Source organism: Perissodus microlepis, chromosome 2 (genome assembly GCF_051167445.1).
Source record: "Perissodus microlepis isolate ML-2025 ecotype Zambia chromosome 2, ASM5116744v1, whole genome shotgun sequence".
In the NCBI taxonomy this organism is placed as follows: domain Eukaryota; kingdom Metazoa; phylum Chordata; class Actinopteri; order Cichliformes; family Cichlidae; genus Perissodus; species Perissodus microlepis.
In genome coordinates, this window is record NC_140462.1 from 32,330,583 (window position 1) to 32,341,699 (window position 11,117).

Below are 11,117 nucleotides of genomic sequence, written 5' to 3' on the forward strand. Positions count from 1 at the left end.
CATCGTAACAATACAATTTTTTTTCTTTATTTTATCAACTTTTCTTCTGACGATGCTGTCTGTGTTGAGCGCTCAGTGGATCTGCGTTCGACTACTCCGCCTAGGCTGCACTGTCGAGCGCAGATCCACTGAGCGCAGCGCAAGCTAGCAAGACAGAAGCTAAGCTCGTTGCAACATGGCAAATTGAACCTCCCCCACCCTCATTCAGATCTGGCCTTTGGAACTATTTTGGTCTTCATGTGACGTATGACCCTGAAGGTAAGCGCGTCATGGACAAAAGTAAAACAGTATGTCTGATGTGCCACGCAATGCTCAATTACATTGGTGGGAACTACTGCGTTAGCGCAGTTTGCTCGTTAACCCAGCCCCACGCACGGGGCGATCCGCGGTAGCTCGTTAACGGAGATTTGCCGTGTTGTGGCGTTAACGTCATTTCAGATTAACGCTGACAGCACTAGTGGGAACACAACGAATATGACTGCACATTTACTCCGACAGCATCCTAGTGCAAAGACAAGTGGAAGCAGACAAAATGCTACAAACTTGACCCGAGTCATTTAGACAGGCGTTAGCACAGGATTCTCCTTATGGGGACCTGATATGTTTAATATGCTGCTGAGAATATAGCCCAGAAGAAGCGTATAGTATAGCTTTTATTTTGGAAAGAGACATTTCTCTGTAATAAACTCTCTTTTCCAAAGATGTGTGATTTCTCGATCAAATAGATTTATTTTTTTATTACTTTGTTGTTTCAGCAACATTAAATTTAAAAACTGTACTTTTGAGTTAAAATATATATTTATAATTTTAATAAATGACAAATTAAAAAAGCATGAACATTTTTTAGTATCGAAAAAATATCGAACCGTGACACCAAAGTATCGAACCAAACCGTGAATTTTGTGTATCGTTGCACCCCTAATATATATATATATATATATATATATATATATATATATACATATACACATGGAGGATTTGTTGTGGTGGTGATGGAAACGCTGTACCTTGATATAATACTTGACATCCTTTTCCGAACGCAAGGAGCCCAGGCTCCTGAGACCTTTAAACTTTATCACGTATTCTGACATCATCAACTTGGCCAGCAACTACCTACCATAGGCTTTAGTGACCCATTTCTACCATTTATACACCTTCAAAAACATCATCACATTTACTTCCACAGAATTTGAATATTGAATCTTATGACACAAAGTTACCCGGCGACAAGAGCAGGATGTGTACTGTTATAGTTAACATTTAATGATCTTTTTGTCTTTTTACCATCACTTTAATTTTAAATTCTTACGAGGCATCTCTGATTCTTACATCCTATTTGGAAATTCAAACGTTTGGAATGTAAACGGAACACACCATGATAATTTACGTGATCCTCTTTGAAAGCAACAGATAAAAACAATATAGTAATATAGTAAAAAACAAAAACAAAACTCCGATGTACAAATCCTGGAATTACCTCACATTTGACTTAAGATAATGGAAATTAGTAACAATAATAATAAAAAAAACCCTACTTAGATTTTTACACATCTGGCATCGAAAATGTGTTTTTGGTGTGTGTCATCAACATGTAATCCATTTTTTTCTGACTGCAGGACATTCGACTATTTGATGCAAACAAACACAACTTTCTAGGGAAACAACCTCACACCATCTCTAAGTATGTTTGTGGTTTGTGGTTTCTTTAATGCCTCGAGGTCTGGGAAACTTTGAAGATAATCTGAGGCCAACTGTCCAAAGTGTCAAAGGCTGAACACACGTTAACCTTTTCCTCAGAAAAACATTGAAAGCTAAAATGTATTTGCTGAATACATAAATGAATGGAGGAGTTGATATTCCTTGTGATTTTGTGATTTTCACCTTTATCTGTGGCTGATGAAAGTAAAATAAATTTAAAAAATCAGCAAAAATGTGATGTAGCCGACTCACTAAACTGATATGGTTTATAACACATAAATATATCACATCGGTAGGATATGCATAACATAAAATGCTACAACAATAAATAATTTCTTAATTAAATATTTTTGTTTATAGCAAAGTGTAATATACAAATCTGTACTTGCCTCCTTGGGCTGTGTTTGAATTGTGTGAGCCGTTGTGGAGTGCTGTTTGGTTCATTTTCTTAAGCACACATCTGGTTGTGCTCCATCCACTCCACTGGGGTGCAAACTTGGGTTCATCAGGACCCTACACCACCAGGCAGAAAAAAAGGTAAAAGGGAGCATATAAAAATACAAAAAAATAAAGAAAGCAAGAAGACATCAACCACGGAGAAACAGAACCACAGACAGGGTCAGTTTGAATGTCTGAGCACACCCCAGACCCAGAAACACCTTCAGACAAAAAAACTGGTTGAGCCAAAGAAGAAAACTCCCCAACACAAGCTAAAGAACATCTGTCATGGTCCTCCGGTTTGCCTTGGGTTGCTGTCTTCACCCCCTCCCGCCAGGGCAGCGCCTTCTGCTGACTCATCATTCCTGATCAGTCCAGCCTGTACTTAAGACCTGGGCGGCGTACTGTTCCTCCCTGGATCGTTGTACTTACCTCAGTTAGTGTAGTCTCTTCTTAGTGAATTCCCTTGTGTTTCCTGGTTTTCTTCAAACAGCTGTTTGTCCATCTCGTCGTACAGATCTCCCTGGATCCTTCTTGGCTGAGGATCAGTGAGGATCTGCGTGGAGTAGATGGAGTGTGTTTTTGCCACAGACTGAACGAAGAACCTGGAGCCCCCCTTCCCCAGATCACTGTATATGTATATATTTCACTTGGTGTTGATATTAAATTCCCCCTTCGACTGCACAGTTTGAGACATGGCTCACCCAGCGTGACAGCATCATATCTGAAAAAACCCCCAAAACAAAACACTTAAATGTTTGCTTTATTTCCTGTGTTTACCTTTACTAATAGCTCTATCTCTAATATCTCTCTCTCTGTGATGATAATAATGTCTGCTATAATGAGACACAACACATTTCCTTATGAAATATCTCAGTAGTGGGCCTACTGTTGCTTTTAAACAAATGTTAAACTGCATGTATCTGACTGTTTTGAAGCGGTTAAGTTAAATTATATTGTACATCAAATTATGTGTGCACTGATTTCTGTTTTTATTTCAAAATGGAGAGGTGTAACAATTAAAATGTGCACGTTGCTTTTCAAAAGACAACAGTTGGAGAGGTATAGTTGCATTATATTAGACAGGTCAATTTAATTCAGCAGTGAATGAATGAAATAATTCAACCATCTGTAGCTCCGTAGCAGAAAAGACCCCATCTGTTTTTCACATGTCAATTTCTTTGCCTTCTTGGTCACGTCCTGTCTTTGTCATCTCTACTTTATGAACTCACTCCTCAGACTGCTGTCACTGTCAGAGAAAGTGAGAAACTCCTTGTCCAAATCTTCCCCCACAGGCCTCTGGGATGTCTGTACTTTCCCCTCTCCTCCTCTATTTCCCTCAACTCCAGGTAATGCTGCATCTTGCTTATTTGGCTGACGTCAAAAGAGTCAACAAAGTGCATATCCATGTATACTCACAATGCTTACATATCAAAATTAAGTTCCTGGGAACCATCAGGTGAATGAAAGAAAGCTTCTTGTGATTTTCAGGTCAGAGGTGCTCCCATCCTTACTGAGCTGCCAGAGCCAGACTGCACACTTCCTGCTTTCAGCTCATAGAACAACTTGAGTAGCACGTTTCCATTTAAGCTGTTACCTGTAACGATCGATAGCATCAATCTCATGTCTTCATGATGGGCCTCTGAGATTAAAGTAAACTTTTATTATTTATTTAAATTGTACAAATTACTGTGAATGATGTTAACCAAACTCTGTGTACTCAGGCTCTAATCATGCTTTGCTCCATGTGGTTTCCACTGCCTGCCCTGTTCTCCCTGCCTCAGCTCTTTCTGAGGGTCCTTGACTTTAGAAAACATTGTTAGGAAAAACTTAACTTGAAATGACACAACTGCAGAACTGATCCAGTATGGTTTTATAATGATGCAAAAACAGCATTGTACGACATGTGCTGGGTTGGCTGGCAGAGCGATATCTGCAAAGTTCCTGGACTTATTAGCAACTGGTAATAATCGTTGGTAAGGACTGGAAGATGGAGACTTGTGGAAGCAAAGTCACCAGTCAAGGATACGTGGTTAGAATTGTCTCCCATGGCAGTTGGAGACACGATAACTGGCGCCTGATATCAGTCACCACCAGTTTTAACTGCTTAGACGGATGCACATTCTCATATAAAACTCTGTGAACTACTGGGAGAGGTTACTCTCTTCAGGGAAGTTGGCTGCATCTGTGCCTGATTTCTGAACACAAGAGATCCACGTACATGCTCATATTTAATCATCTAATGACTTAATAAACAACAATCACAAGTTAAGCCTTTTGGCTCGTCATTCCTCAAAGTACATCTGTTGTCACACTTTAATAATTATTTTTCTTTAACATCCATCCGTTGGAGCCTGTCCAGCTTCCAGATTTATGAATGCATATATAACATCTAAGATATTTGTATTTGATTTTAGTTTTTGAGGTACTAAAGCATGTCAGTAAATGATATGTGACTGACCCTTGATGTGACAGGTTTCCACAGTGGCCCTTAGTAATAGTTTGACTCACCTGCTTAAACATTTGAAGAGTTTTGGATAAGGTTTTTTTTTTTTGTTTGTTTCATTTGCTCAGAAGTTGTGGTTTAAATGACACCTCATTAAATGTCATCATTCATTCTGGCAGTATAGAGTAGATTCACGATAACTAACCTATTTCCTTTTACTGAATTTTAATCTTCTCTCCATTTCTTTTTTGTTTCTCTGGAGGCCTGACTTGTTCCAAGATTTGAGCTTCCATGGAACATCGCAGAAAAACCTGTCAGTCAATTTGAAAAGTGAGAAAGGTCTTTATTTCTCAGTTCTGAAATGTTGACTAATTTATTGGTGGAAAGGGCTCTGTGTGGCCTGACCAACGTGATGGTGGTGATAGGGAGAGAGAAGAGCCGCTGGGTTGTCTTATCTTGTTTGGTTTGAATGCAGAAGCACAAAGTTTTCCACCAGTCTGTTTATGAAAGTGAAAAATCACAATGTGTCTCTGAACAATCCACAATTCAGTGAATTCTTTTCACAAGAACAATGTTTCTCAAAATGTTTGCACTTTTTGGGGTTTTAGCTTTTTTTACTGCCTTCTTTGTGTCTCTCAGTAGTTGTACATTCATTAATAACTGAACTCAAACATCTGAAGGCTGCAATGTGTTCCTAATGAAACGCTTTGATTTTAGTGATGTCACTGAGTTAAAGTATGTTCCAGGTTTAGATGCACATAATTTTCCACAATCTCATCAGAAACTACTCTTGTTGAGTTGAATGAGAAGCAATGCAGCTTATCTTATTGCTGCTCTTTCTATGAGTGTAATGGGAAAGCCTCACAGCTGAACTTGCAGTAAAGACCGTTGATGAGATAGAATCTTAAGATTCCCCTTTTCAGTGTGTAACTTATCCAGCTGGGGGAGTTCCAGTGTGGGATGTCACAGGGTTGACACTAAAAATTAATATATATTCATTTATATATACATTTAATTTTATATCTATCTATCTATAGATATGTAGATATATCTATAGATAGATAGGTGTGTGTGTGTGTGAACAGAATCAACTTCTGGAGAGTTACTTACTTGGATGATTGAGCATGCGTCAAGACGGCAAACATTTAGTTTTGCTCACTCAGAAGAATCAAGTTATTCTCAGTACTGTTTACTCACAATGTTGTGCTAACTTAGTTATTTTAAGTTCATTTTTTAAACTTTACTTTTTGCATAATTTCCCCCCCAGTTCTGTGGACAAATTAGATTTCCCAGTGTATGTATGCTCACCACCCAAGTAGGGGTGGGCGAAATAAACGATATACGATAGAAACGATATAAATTTGGCCAACGATAGAGATTTTGACTATACCGCTCTATTGCGATAGCGCATGTTGATGATGTCATCAAGCTGCGCCTGTTTTGGTCCAAAGCATCGCAGCGGCTACAACCATTATCATCTGCAAACTATGGCGGGCGACAGTCATAGCAAAGAGATGAAGCACTTTTGAAATATGGGGAAAGCCAAAAACTGCGCTTCCTCCACTTCCGTAACATTGATTCATTAATGTTGAATTCTCTGCAGCTGTTCTATTCCCATGTTGTTGCAGTATATTAATAACTAACCTCGTATTGTGGATGAATGAGCTCAGTTGTTCTCCTGACTGAAGTTTGCCCCGTGTATAGCATCCTGCTATGCGATTGCATTTGTCCCTGACCACCAGAATCCCTCACGTTAACTTTTATCGAGTGGAAAAAAAGTTGGCGTTCATCCTCCAGCTTCACTGTGCTAATGTTATGCTAACATAGCTGTGTCGCTAACAATCACATAGCATAACATTATATACCAGGTAGTCCAAATTCAGTAACCCTGCAAACGCCACTGCTGTTTAGTTTTCTGTCTTCATTTATGTTGGAAGTGGTAGCAGAGCTGTACGTTTTAATTTGTTTCAAAAATCTCTCAGTCAGAACATGGTATGAAATGTTTAGGTGTAAACTAGCCAGCTAACTTCCTGTTAACTTCTAACTCCGTTAAATTTAATAAATTCTGTTTTCATGGATGCCTGGATGTTAAACTTAATTGTTACACCTGGTAAAGCAGCAACGCTGATGATTTTATTAAAGATGAAAGAATTTAGACCGTTTTTAACTCTTAGTGTTTGTTTGACTTTGGGACTTGAAGCGTACGGAGTTTTGGACCCAGATTACTCTGCGAAGCTCCTCACTACGGCAGCCGTAATGCTCTGACAATCCATCAACCTCGGTTCGAGGTCAGTAAGCACAACCAGAATTCATACATAAGGCACACTCTCGATTTTTGAGAAAATTAAAGGATTTTAAGTGTGCCTTATAGTGTGGAAAATACGTTATACAGAAGAAAAGAATATATCGTGATATATATCGTTACCGCACATGCTTCAAATTATATCACGATATGAATTTTAGGCCATATCGCCCAGCCCTACACCCAAGACTCTGTAGAGTTTTCAACAGCATCTTGAAGCACATGGCAAAGGCACACTTATTATAATTGAAGGGAATAAAATCTGCTGCCATCTTCATGACGAAGATGAAACAAAGACGTTTCAGGAAGATTATGACCCAAGAACAGCCAAGAAAACTCTTAAATGGTTTCAGAGAAATAAAAAATAAAGCTGCACGAATGGCCCAGCCAATCACCTGACCTGAATCCAACTGAAAATCTATAAAAAGAACAAAAAAGTTTTTCCCCTCTCGCACCTGCAGGTGATTTGGGTCTTCTACCAGAGGCCTGGGAGTTTGAGAGTCCTGCAGTATCTTAGCTGTTCCTAGCACTGTGCTCTTCTGGACAGAGATCTCTGATGTTGTTCCTGGGATCTGCTGGAGCCACTCGCCCAGCTTGGGAGTCACTGCACCGAGTGCTCTGATTAAGTTGAAAGTTGAAAGCCTTTATTGTCATTATACATAGTATAACGAAATTAGAAACAGCTCTATAAAAGTGCACACATGCTTATAGCACATTATAAAAACTATACAATAATTTAACTATACACTTACTATAAATTTAAATATACAATACAGTACTGACAGAGACAGACAGGCAGAGAATTGATGATATTTCAGTGCAGATTGCTTTTTGTACAAGTTTGAGTTGAGTACGGTGATGGCTTTGGGGAAGAAGCTGTCCATGAGTCTGTTTGTTCTGGCCCTTATGGATCTATAGCGCCTGCCAGAGGGCATTAGGTTGAAAAGATGGCAGCCGGGGTGGGTAGTGTCCTTTAAAATGTTTCTGGCCCTACTAAGACAACGGGAGTTGTAGACGGTAAATGGTCTATATTTGTATAGCGCTTTACTTGGTCCTAAGGACCCCAAAGCGCTTTACGCTATACACAATCATCCACACACTGGTGATGGCAGCTACATTGTAGCCGCAGCCACCCTGGGGCGCACTGACAGAGGCGAGGCCGCCGGACACTGGCACCACCGGGCCCTCTGACCACCACCAGTAGGCATCAGGTGAAGTGTCTTGCCAACAACGACCGAGACTGTCGGAGCCAGGGCTCGAACCGGCAACCTTCCGATTACAAGGCGAACTCCCAACTCTTGAGCCACGATCGCCCCATTGGAGGGCAGCCGATGATTTTTTGTGCTGTGTTTACCACCCTCTGCAGCTGGCGTGCCACACTGTCACTGCACAGGTAAGCAGGCTCTCGATGGTGGATCTGTAGAAGGTCACCAGCAGCGGGGTGTTTAGTTGCTCCTTCCTGAGCACCCTTAGGAACTGTAGCCGCTGCTGGGCTTTCTTGACTAGGGCCGTGGTGTTAGCTAACCAGGAGAGGTCTGCAGAGATGTGGAAGCCAAGGAATTTGAAGGACTCCACTCGCTCTACACATTCTCTGTTGATGTGCAGGGGGGCAGGGGCAGTTTTGTTCTGCCTGAAGTCCAGGATGAGTTCCTTGGTCTTGGTGATGTTAAGTGCCAGGTTGTTTGATGCACACCATTCTCCCAGTCTCAGGACCTCATCTCTGTAAGCCGCCTCATTTCCCCCTGTGATCAGCCCCATCACTGTTGTGTCATCAGCAAATTTGACAATGATGTTCTCTGGGTGGGCGGGACTGCAGTCATATGTGTAGAGGGAGTAGAATAGTGGGCTTAGTACACAGCCCTGGGGGGAGCTGGTGCTGAGAGTGCGAGGGGAAGAGAGGTGAGGACCCAGTTTCACCCGCTGGGGTCTGTTGACCAGGAAGTCCTTTATCCAAGAGCAGGTGGATGGCGGGAGCCCCAGGTTGGCTGACTTGGTGATCAAAATGTCTGGAATTATTGTGTTAAAGGCAGAGCTGAAGTCAATGAAGAGCATTCTGACATAGTTCCCCTGTTGTTCCAGGTGGCTCAGTGCTGTGTGGAGTGCGATGGCTATGGCGTCCTCAGTGTCCGGTATGTGAATTGGTGTGGGTCCAGAGTGGGGGGGGGAGGCAGGTTCTGATGTGCCCCAAAACCAGTTTCTCAAAGCACTTGGTGATGACAGGGGTTAGTGCAATTGGACGGAAGTCAGCTGCAGTAAGCCGCTGCATCTGCGCGCACTTCCATCTTGGTTTCAGAGAAACTCTGCCTCTGATCACCACTGGGACCACTGTTACCTTCACGCTCCACATCTCCAGCTCTTCTCTGAGCCCTTGGTACTTTTCCAGCTTCGTGTGTTCCTTCTTCCTGATGTTACTGTCATTCAGTATCATTATAACTATGACTATGGTCGCCTTCTTCTGTTTCTCTACCACCACTATGTCCGGTTGGTTAGCCATCACCATTTTGTCCGTCTGTATCTGGAAGTCCCACAGGATCTGAGCTCGGTCATTCTCCACCATCCGTGGGGGCGTCTCCCATTTTGACATCAGGACTTCCAGGCCATACAGAGATGTTCCTGTACACTATGCCGGCCACTTGGTTATGGCGTTCCATGTATGCCCTGCCTGCTAGCATCTTGCACCCTGCTGTTATGTGCTGGATTGTCTCAGGGGCATCTTTACACAGCCTCCACCTGGGGTCTTGCCTGGTGTGATAGACCCCAGCCTCTATGGATCTTGTGCTCAGAGCTTGTTCCTGTGCTGCCATGATTAGTGCCTCTGTGCTGTCTTTCAGTCCAGCTTTGTCCAGCCACTGGTAGGATTTCTGGATGTCAGCCACCTCCTCTACCTCCCAGTGGTACATACTGTGCAGGGGCCTATCTTGCCATGTTTGTTCCTCTTCTTCCTCCTCTTTCTTGGGTTTCTGCTGCCTGAGGTATTAACTGAGCACGCGGTTGGTTGGGGCCATCTTCCTGATGTATTCATGGATGTCTCATTCTGGATTTTGGTGTTGACACTCACTAGTCCCCGGCCTCCTTCCTTCCACTTAGCGTACAGCCTCAGGGTGCTGGACTTGGGGTGAAACCCTCCATGCATGGTCAGGAGCTTCCTGGTCTTGATGTCAGTGGCTTCTATCTCCTCCTTTGTCCATCTTATTATCCCAGCAGGGGTGTTTTTTTTTGGAAAGGTATTTTATGTTCCCAAATGCCCCATCCATAGACATTCATAGACATCCATAGACACTGGAATGCTTGATTTAGACCTCTATGTAGTAGCTTACGATGTAACCTGAAACCCCTTTTAACTCGATGCCATAATCTTCCAACCCATTCAAGCATTACGGCACCAACATCAGGAAAAATGTTCATGAGAAAATAGAGAGGTACCAGGGGAAACAGCAGTCCCAATGGTAAAGGAGCTGTAACCCACAAATTGGAAGAGTGGGTCCTGCAGATACCAGGTACAACATCAGAGGACTCTAACCAGTCCTACGATACAGCGGCGCTCTGTTAAGACGAGGAAGGCAAGGACTGACTGCCTAATCAAATCTAAAAATAGTCATAAACTAAAATGTACTACAGTAAAAATGATCTCTCACCTTTCATTTCAGCATCATAAAGCTCCTTGTCTGTTTGTATCTATCCTTTACATATCTGCCATCTTGTGGCTGCAGATGGCTATTGTCACTGGAAGCATTCACAAGAAACCTGATTGGTTCTTGCCATAATATGAATTCTAGCAGTTGTTAAATAGGGCTGTCAACTGTGTACCAACCTGACTTCTGCGCTGATGGTCCCAAATCCCATGAAGAAGGCAAGAAATTCCAGAGATGAACCCTGACAAGGCAAACCTGTGGGGTGAAACCATTTCAGGTGACAACGTCATGAAGCTCAGTGAGAAAAGTGCAAGGGTTTGCACTGTCAACAAAGCAAAGGGTGGCTCCTTTCAGGAATCTCAAATATAAAACACATTTAGAGTTACTGATCATTTTTTTCTACTATATTCCCCATTTGTTGTGGATTGTGGAGTTGAAGCAGCAGCTGCAGAATGCTTTGACAAAAGTTGACATATTTCAGTTACTTCATTTCAAACCCTATTTACAGGAATATCATGATCAAAATTTTGACTGAGTTCAGAACAAGCAGGCAGTCTTTAAATAACAGAAGGGCTCATAAGCACATCGAACTAAGTAAAAA